This window comes from Parambassis ranga, chromosome 17 (genome assembly GCF_900634625.1).
Source record: "Parambassis ranga chromosome 17, fParRan2.1, whole genome shotgun sequence".
Lineage (NCBI taxonomy): Eukaryota > Metazoa > Chordata > Actinopteri > Ambassidae > Parambassis > Parambassis ranga.
In genome coordinates, this window is record NC_041037.1 from 17,852,381 (window position 1) to 17,862,926 (window position 10,546).

At 45.1% G+C, this 10,546-nt stretch overlaps 1 long non-coding RNA gene across 1 annotated transcript; it reads left to right on the forward strand.

The window, feature by feature from the left end:
* The first annotated feature begins 1,336 nt into the window (after positions 1-1,336).
* Positions 1,337-2,078, forward strand: LOC114450258 (uncharacterized). The gene is made up of 3 exons (XR_003672066.1): positions 1,337-1,399; positions 1,485-1,660; positions 2,029-2,078. It is a non-coding gene; the product is annotated as an uncharacterized LOC114450258 (long non-coding RNA).
* The last annotated feature ends 8,468 nt before the right edge of the window (positions 2,079-10,546 follow it).

Below are 10,546 nucleotides of genomic sequence, written 5' to 3' on the forward strand. Positions count from 1 at the left end.
GCCGCTGCGGTGTACTGGTGTCCTGCAAAGGTTCGGTGGGTTCCCAAGCGTACAGCTGGTCAGATAAACTTTTATTTATTCTTACACAGCACAACACACACATTTCACACACCTGATATAGTTTAGCTAAGTACGAGCAAGCTAAATATTTGATGTCTTCTGTAACAGCTAGCAAGACATGCTACGTTAGCATTTTGGTTATTTTGATGACCTGTGTATTTAAAATTAGATTTCAATATCTTAAATAGACTAAATAGGAATCGTGACAGAGGACAATGATATTTCCATTAAGACATTCGTTCATGTTTTCTTGTTTAAAGATTTGGCTGCATTTGGTGTAAACATGTCTCGAAGAAGGTCGTCCTCGAGCACAGGTGGCACAGGTGATGTGTGTTTTTTTGTTTTTAAATCTTGTAATTATTATCAGTTGTATTGTTGTTTGGTTGAAATATCTGTAATGTTAAATAACGTTTTTAAACAGAGTTAGAGAAAGCCAAACTTGAGGACCTGCAGAGACGAGTGAGGACCATGGAGAGAGAGAATGAGGCCTACAACCGCAAGACCCAGAGACAAATCTACAAACAAGAGTGAGCGCACTTACCATACTGTAACTCACACACTGTATTTGTGTGTGTGTGTCTGTTGTATATCTGATCACATGTTGACTTGGATGAAGGCAGGAGATTGAGAATCTGCTGAAGGAGCAGGAGGAGCTCCGTGAAAAGCTCAGCGCGTGTAAGAGGCGCAAAGAGATGAAGACTGAGGACATCCAGCGTCTTCAGAAGCTGCTCCAGCATAACCATGCTTTGGATGAAGAGCTAGAGAGAGAGAGGCAAAAACAAAAGGACTTGCAGAGAAAGGTCTGACTGTATATCGTGTATGTATTTCATCATTTCATGTTGATTCATATTTTTTACTTTTGACTTTAATGCGGGCAGATTTCAAACCTGGAGTCCGAGATGATGGAAGCGAGAAGAGGAGCTGTCAGTCTCTGTGTTAGGTCAGAGGTACAGAGCACTCAGAAATCTGTGGAAGGAGAGCTGCACAGAGTGAGTCATCAAACTCATTGCTACAGCATAAACAAACAAAACAAAGCCATTCTGTTGTTTACTTTATGTTCATCTCTGTCCAGGCCACCACTAAACTCAATGAGCAGTTAGCAAAAAACAGCCATCTGAAGGAGAAGCTGCAGAGTCTTCTTAATGAGCGTCACCATTTCCAGCAGCAACACAACAAGCTGAACAAGGTTACAACTCTTATCATATCATCACCATGGGCACATTGTTGATTTCTCCTTCAACACTTTATTAGCAGATATATTTGTATCGCAGGAACTGCAGGAACTCCACAAGAAGAACGCAGAAGTTACCAACCAGATCAGCGCTGCTAACGAAGAAAGGTGAGCTCCTGAGACAGCCAGTTGTGTTAAATGGAAGGAAACCTCTGAGATGTTGCAGCTCATATCTGGAACTGGTATACATAAGGGTGGAGGCTCAGTCCAAGCTGACCGTGCTGAGGGAGACAGCGGAGAAGGAACACGCTCACTTTAACGCTGAGATGAAGGAACTGGAGCGGGTTATTGCACAGCAGAGCAGCCTGAAGAACTTCATGAGCGTCAAGGGCAGCGAGAGGAGCGACCACAAAATGGGAACCAGGCAATGTAAGAGGCAGGCGGCCCGCATGATGTTGTAGCTAATGTGTCTAAAGTTTTAGCAGTGCTAACAGTTCCAATAATTGTATCATTCATTTTTCATCAATGCAAAAAGCCACAGCGGAAAAGGACAAAAGTACAAACAACATGTGTTTCTCAGTAGAATTCATGTAGCAGGCAATAATGTTGCACATACAATACAGTTACACATTTGTGTGTCCTTGTGTCATTGTGAATACAGGCACTAAGACTAAAGAGAATAATGAATGATAAACATGAATGATAAACATAACATTGTGATGCTAATGCTAACCCTGCTGATGAAGATGAGACTGGTGCCTCACTGATGTGAATCTGATGTGTTTTGTGTTTCTCAGTGTCAGAGCTGAAGGAGCAGAGGAGGGGGGACTCACAGGACGTGTCTCTGGACGTTCTGGAGGACATGTTTAGGAAACTTCAGACTGTGACAGGAGAGGACAACCTGGACCTGCTGGTGACCAGGTTCATCCAGGGTGAGTCTCATATTCTGCACACAGTTTATGTCAGGATTATAATCCTCTTGCATTTGTACATGAGTACATTCAGACCCCGTTCAGTCTTGTGTAATCAATCAGAACAGCACAAAAATCCAGTTAAAGCTGGATTAGATAGATCCACCTCACAGAGGTGGATTGAGCTGGGTTTGCTAAAATCTGGCTAAGGTCTGAACACGAATGTGGCTAGCGACATCATACTTCTGGGTTCATGGGGACAGTATCTGGGTCACGCCATGTGTAAAACATCCACTGAACTACCAAAGATTGAACTACCAGATTTGATCCCGCTCTAGCTAGACCAACTTTCTCCAGTCAGAAGGGGGTCTCATTAAATGGAAACACACTGTATCTCCCTGCTGTATTATGTATTGTATTGTTTCCCCCTGTAGGTGAGGAGGAGAACTTTGCTCTCTTCAATTTGGTGAACGAGCAAAACAAAGAGATTGATGTATTAAAGAATGAAATTAGCCAGGTGAGTTTGATTTGAAGGTCTCACACATTACAATGAACCTGTTGATGAAGATTCTCAGTCATCCGGGTCATTTTTATTCAGTTGGTTAAAGCAAAGCTACTGGACCTGTAGAAATTCTACAAGTCCAGTTGCCTTGCTGCAACCTTCTGAATTACATTGAAGACAGTGGTTTGCTGGGTCATTTATTTATGTATTTGTGCTGTGAATGAGTTTAGATCCAAACAAACATGGAGCAGGCTGAAGCCAAAGGTCGGCAGCAGGGAGCAGGATTATGACTCTCGGCTAAGAGACGTCCAGGAGAGATTAAAGGAGGCCGAGTCTCAGGCAGAGGATTATGAAGACCAAGCCACCATCATCAGCAAAGTCCTGGAACAGATTAAAACAGGTTTTTTTCACAACCTTGTGACTTCCAGCTGTTAAATCGAGTCATCAGTTAGAACATTGATACTCGAATACTTGATACTCCTCCCTCTCACAGGAGTAAACAGCACCTTCTCCAGCCTAGAGTGTGACCGCTCACTGATTGATGACATGGTGGGCTCCTCCACAAGCGTCACCGACAACAACATCATGTCCTACCTGGGTTTAGTGGAACAGAAGACAGATGAGCTGCTCACCATCCAAGCGTTCCTCAGATCTAAAGTCTGCTACCGCTGCTTGTGTTTTCTCACTAATATTTGTACATGTTTTCATTTCTGAACCTGAAATACAGTTTGTTTCTATAATATTTATCATTCTTACAGGATGCAGAAAAGGACTCTGATCCAGACGAATTCACTTTGGTTCAAGATCCAGAAGGTGCTGCTGTCAACAGGTCAGACTTTAGATCACTTCATTCTGACAGCTTCATGTTTGTCAGTAAATGATGTAAAAGTTGATGGCTGTGTCTGTGTTGACTCATCAGTGAGTGTGATGCAGAGGAGTCTTCCGATGAGGAATATTGAAGGGGGTGAGTTCAAGCAAAGTTCCTCTCCGAAGTTAGTGTGAGATCATGTTCATCATTTGTTTGTGTTTATCTGGAAGTAATTTGTATGTTTTTTTGGTTCCTCCCAACAGACAGCAACAAAAGCCAGTCTGCAGAACAAGGGAAGTCAGAGGACACGTCCACCTGAGGAAGGCCTGGATGGATGTTTCTTATCCATGTCAACATAAGTTTGAGTTCAAATAAACAAAGTAGCCTATGCATGTAACAGAGTTCGAGTATTAAGTACATTAGATCCCAAAAATCTGAGGTGCACTCTAAACTACACTCTAAAATTCCGATGTATCAGAAACTCACTTACATAGAAGGATCTGAAAAGTTTTGAATGCTGTGATTTTGTCACATTTCTTCAATTGTTCTCATGCTGCTCACAAGCCACCAGTACATCCGTGGAACCTCTGGAAACCTCTGGTGACGAGCCATCGAACTCCTGGATAGGAAGACACAGCAGTTCCACCACTGTCAAATACTTGCTAAACATAAGATCCTAATTGAAAACATGATTACAGTGGTATGCAAAAGTTTGGGCACCCCTATCATTTCATGATAATTTGCTCTACCTTCCTAAGAGAAGATCACAGCGACGAGGTTTGTTTCCTCCAGAGATGCAGACATCTGAGTGTTTTCCAGATTGACATCCTTAGAGTAGAGATTTATTATAATAAAATTTAATGTAAAAAATGTAATGTGCAAAAGTGTTGGCACCCTTTTTATCACATTCATTTCAAGACCTGTAGGGGTTTATAAAGCAGGTTGAAGCACAAAACTGCTTTGATTAGCTCGTTAGATCTTCAGTTACAAAGACAGCTGGAATCAATCATGAAAAAGCTGTTTAACATAGGTAACTGCTGCTGTACTTGTCCTAGGTTCTTTCTTAGAGAGTAGACACATGGGGGCCTCTAAACAGCTCTCCGCTGACCTAAAACAAAGATAATTCATTATCATGAATAAGGAGAAGGGTACCAGAAATGATGTGAAAGGTCTGGACTGTCTGTCTCCACTCCCAGAAATGTAGTGCAGGAATGGAAGAGCACAGGAGTAGCCACTGTAAAGGATAATATGTGGTAGGCACAAATAAAGATAAGACTGAACTCCATGAGAAGAACTTATTGCCTACATTTTGGTGGAGCCTGAACCCCCTTAAGAGCAACAGAGGCAAGAAAAATTCCCTTTTAACAGGAAGAAACCTTGAACAGGACCCGGCTCATAAGGAAGAACCTTCGTGCTGACAGTCGGCCGGGTGGAGGAGAAGAAGAGGGAGACAGGACAGAGAGGATGAAGGAGAGAGAGAGAGAGAGAGAGAGAGAGAGGAGCAAACATGCACAGACATCATACATTACCCAGATAGCAAACCTTTTGGCTGTGGCTTGTGTGGAAATATATGGTCAAACTTGGTCAAAATATATGTTTGTCTGCATATATGGTAAAAGTGTATGGTTGTGCATAGATCCAGACCTCTGACTGAGGCCATAAAGCATTCTGATGTTTAATGGTTAGTTCAGAAATTCGAACTGCAAACCCCTTAGTTGACCCAGAGATGTAAACACAAGCTTGCCAGAAAGACAAGATATACTCAAGGCCGTAACAGGAGGATCTGTGAAATACACACACACCCTCACATCAGAGATGTGAGTGGGAGAACTTCAATGTCTTTTAGTTTCGTATACGCCTTCCACCTTGTGATTATTGAATATGCATGTTTCACTGAAAAACATTACCTTTTATGCCTTTCTATGTAAATGTAACCACACCTTGTTGTGAGATTAATAAAACGAGCCTAATGCATGGGACCGACAGAATGCAAATGGTCAGCTGCAGGAGCAGATCGAGGGGTCTGTATTGAGCTGTGCATTCTCCCTTTATAAAGGCGAAACTGAAACTGATCAGTACTGGTTTTCATTCAATGTTCTGTGCTTCGGGGACGGAGTCTGGGAATCCGGGGTGACCAGATTAGGTCACAACAATTGGGGGCTCGTCCAAGGGATCAAAGGGCAAAAAATCATCCTCAGATCCGTCAATTGAACACAAGGGCCGATTACGAACAGACAGAGGACACGTGCCGGCAACAATAAGGTAAGCAGACCTTTTATATCTGCATTGACTACTCTAAAATGTAACGTGTCCCGAGTCTTAGTAGTAATCTGTCTGTAAAAGCAAAAAGAACATTGACTGAATGAATTTAACTGTATGTGAATGAATATGACTACAGTGAAATAACCGTATGTGAATGTATATGACTACGGTAAATGAGTAATGATTACAGCTGTTTAAGAGATAAGTAAATGATGCCTGCAGAGGAATAATGCCTGCAGAGGAATGATGCCTGCAGAGGAATAATGCCTGCAGAGGAATAATGCCTGCAGAGGAATAAGAGAAAAAGGGGTAGCAGAAAATCCTGAGTGTGGCGACTCCACCGGTGCTCTGACGAGGGGCCGGAAAAGCTGGGTTTGAGGCCCGGGGCTTGAGGAACCCTAAATCACTACAAAAAGAGAGAAAAAGGAACAAGACCAGGCAGAAAACACATGGTATGAATGTTGGACAGACTGGAAACTGAAACAATGACCGCACTAGTTAGGCGGGAGTTGTAGTAAGTCAACAGGCTTCCAAATTACAGATATATAAGATTCTGGTGTCACGGACAGAGGCTAGTCTCGAATCCATTGGACTGAGTACCAGGGACACAGCGTGCCATATTTCTCAGTCGGCCAGAATCTAGAAAAGAAAGGAACTCTTGAAACTCATAAACTGTGAGTCGTCTGAGATAAAGACGACAAGACCAGAGAGTAGAGAGTAAATAATGAAATAACTGTGAGCCGTTCTTACACTGGACGGCAAGACCAGAGAATAAGTCCTGTGAGTTCATGAAGCACCCCTAAAGAGAAACAAAGAGAATGAAGATACAGTACTGACACACACACACCGAGCTCGCAGTATAAATGGGTAACGCATGAGTGTGGAATGTGTATGAATGCCAGAGACGAGGTGAACTGAAGCAGCAGCACTGCTGGAAACCTTAATCGGTGTAAACGTAAAGCAGTGGCCTGTTGAAGTAGGTTCACTCATGAACTGGATTAGTGTTTTGTTGTGCACATACTTTTGTATATATTTCTGATGTGAACATAGTTTCTGAACTTTTCTAACATCATAGTTTTGTTAACTCTTCTGAGCACAGTTTTGCAAATAACACATTATTATTAAGCTTTAGTTTTAATTTTCACGTAATCACTTGACTGAGACTTTGATGACTGACGACATGGACGGAGATTTTAACAGAGACACTGTTGATGATGGGTGGGGTCCGAACAGCCCACTAAAAACAGTAGAAGCTCAACTGATTATTTTAGAGAAAGCGCTGCATCAGGCTTTTGACTCTAAAACCGCATCTGAAGAGATGACTCAGATGAGGGAGGCAGTCATTAATTTGCTGGGAGAAATAGGCCGTGGCATGAAAGATAGAGGTTGTTTACAGAAGGAGTTTTGGAGAAAGGAGGGTGAAGCGAAGGCAGAGAGGGAGAAGGCCAGGAAGAGTGCAGAGCAGTGTGGCTGGTCTAAGAAAGGGAGATTTAAGAGGGAGCAGGAAAAAGCAGAGGAGAAGAGAGCTCAGTGGGCGCGATGGGCTTTGATAGGTCAGGGTGTAACTCACCTCATGACTGAGAAGCCCAAAACACAGGATGCCAAAGCAGAAAAACCTAAGGATCCCCCACCGTATACACCACCCCCTCCTACTGCACCACCATCCTCTCATTCATCTGCTGGATTATATCCAGTTTTACAAATAACTCAAGGCACACTGGCCATAACAGACATGCCTGATTCCCCTGAGGCGTGGTCTGATGACAGCTCTCACACGTCCCAGGTGAGTAGTGTGTCTGCTTTACCCTCGGGAGTTAGCACCCGTGAAGGGCCTCCAGAGGCCCCTGACCTTTCACCTTTCCAGCTGCGAAAGGGCAGAGAACCGAGCTGCGACAGAGCACTATGTGTTGCAGCTGAAGCCCCGCTGTCACACAGAATACAGACACCAGACATTGTGAACACAAAGCAGGGAGAAATAGACAAGGTGCAACAGTTGCAGGAGGAATTAAAGGAGTTGCGGGCTGCTATAGCTCAGGACTTAACACCACACACATATGCACACGCTAACCCCAATTTGGAGACGCTACACTTCACGTGGGAGGCGTGTGGAAAGATGGATCACAGGAAGGGAGGACAGCTGGAATTCAGATGCAGGTCGAGGGTGTTTGGTCCGCGGAGCAGGGAGAGACGTTTGAACTATTACAGAGACAGGCCAAGGCTACTGAGGAGTGGTTGAAAACACATGAAGCTGAACACTTAGCACACAGAAGCAGAACACACCGCATGACAACTAGATCTCAAGGACATGATAATACACAGACACTCAACCATCAGTTACCACTGATTCAAACTGAACACCAGATCAAATATCGTCCATTCCCACTAGGTGATGTACAGGCACTAGTGGATAAATTACCTCCAGTGGCCGAAGGTGGAGCAATGTGGCTGAGTCAACTTGACAGTCTGACAGCAGGCCACAGACTCGCTCTAGGTGATTTTCGGGCCGTTATTTCTAGGTGTCTTACAGCTTCAGAAGTGAGGGACATAGAGGAGGACGCCGCCACTACTAGACAGAGAGATGACACACCTTTCACTCAGGTCAGCACTGAAATAGGCAGAGCACTAAGACATAAATATCCTCTGCCTGCTGGAGCCGCCGTTCCCACTTTGAGATGGGACCCCAAACAGAGTCCAAGAGAATATCTTAATCAAAGCAAAGACACATGGATCAAACACACCGGGTGCCACCCTGGTAACCCAGGCATTCAGAGGGTGTGGTACAGGACCGCCGTCCTAAACGGGGTTCCTGAGACTGTAAAAACTGCCATGGATAATAACCCAGACATGGCAGGGTGTGATTCCAGTGTGTGGGAGAGACATCTAGTGCATCATTTGGCACGCGCCCAAGACGCAGCACAAGCTGACAGTAAGGATGTCCAGGATTTGCAAGCACAATTATTGAAACTACAATTGACTGAGGCCAGACAGAAGGCCAATGACAAAAAGAAAGATAAAAATAATAAAGTCATGGTTGTCACTGAAAGCTCTGACGCACCTCCTGTCACACCTTGGGTGCCTCCATCACCTTATTCTCCTGATTATCAGCAGCCTACGGGGTCCTACAGGGGGTACGGATCAGGGAGGGGCAGATGGAGAGGCAGGCGCGGAAGGGGTGGAACACTTAGGGGACAGCCGAGGGGAGACCCAAGTCGTGACCGCTGCTATTACTGTGAGGAGTTGGGACACTGGGCCAAAGACTGTCCACACAGACAGGGACAGTATGCCCGAGGACGTGCAGCGTCTGGTCCACGGAGGGCTTCCTCCCGCCCCCCAGGACCTGGGGATAAACAGACTCTGCCTATAACCACTCCCATGACTGCTCAGTTGGGACATCAGACTGTTTCACACTGTTTTGTACACTCACCTCTTCTGCCTCTGAATATACTGGGGAGAGACTTGCTGATTAAGTTTGGAGCATCTATTTTGTGCGGCCCAGACGGGCTGACAGTGACACTGCCGGACGGCACCATGTTCCACTGTAATGTTGCAGACACAGGCGGACAATATCTGATGAGACCTGTGACTGACCCATGTGCTGACATCTACTGGGGCATGTTACATCCTGAAACTCCCCAGAACCCAGGAATCCTTTCTGCCTACCTGCGGTGGAAGCCCTGGATAGCGCAGGTCGAACCATGTGTTTCTCCCCCTGACCCCCCTCATGTGACTCTATTTTATGACAGGCAGCAAACTGATTGGTACCATGAGAAGTTTGCGCACTCCCTAGAGGGACAGGACTGGTCTATTACAGTCCGAGACATTTTTGTGGCACCTGAGGGCGTGGCAGCCGGTGTGGACCTCACTCCAGAACAAATGTCTTGGTACATGATGAGTGACGAAGGGCATCCCCACGTCTCATTAGCCGTACATCCAAACCACCAGGCCAAAGAACTAGGTGGCATGGTTAAACGTGCCATGGGGCAATCAGACTGGCAACCCACACCTTTACCTCAAATCATGTATTCTCCATCTGCTAAAGCATACAAAATAACTGTTTCAACTATGAACACTGTCACTCTGGCACATGAACTGCTTGCTAGACATCATGGTAGAGAGAAAACTGATCATCCTCTGGCACAGGCTGTGATTGACAGCTTGCCACCACATTTATGGGCAGACGGTCCCACTGATGTGGGTCTGGTGGACTGTGAACCTGTGACGTTTCAGATTAACACACCAGGCCCTTTATGGATACCACAGTATCCCCACAAGCCAGCAGCTGGAGCTGGCATTGCAGATACTATTCATGGACTCTTTGAAAATGGTGTGCTGGAACTCTCTCACTCAGATTGGAACACTCCCATCGTACCTGTAGAAAAGAAAGGGACAGGTAAATATCGCATGGCACATGATCTGAGGGACATTAACGCTGCACTGTCAACCCCCACGGTACCAGTTCCGAATCCATACGTGGCATTGGCCCAACTGGATCCTTCACAGAGCTGGTTCACCTGCATAGATTTAGCTAATGCTTTCTTTTGTCTCCCTCTGGCACCTGAATGCAGAGACATTTTCTCATTCACATATCAGGGAACGCAGTATCGCTACACCAGGCTACCTCAAGGTTTTGCGCTCTCCCCCGGTATTTTTAATCAGGTTTTGAAACAGATACTCAGTCACTGCACCCTCCCAGAAAACACTACACTCATTCAGTACGTTGATGACCTTCTTATCGCAGCTCCAACGGCAGCAATCTGCCTGGATGCCACGCAGGTTGTTTTGCAACATCTGGCCACAGCTGGTTTTAAGGTCAGCAAATCTAAACTCCAATT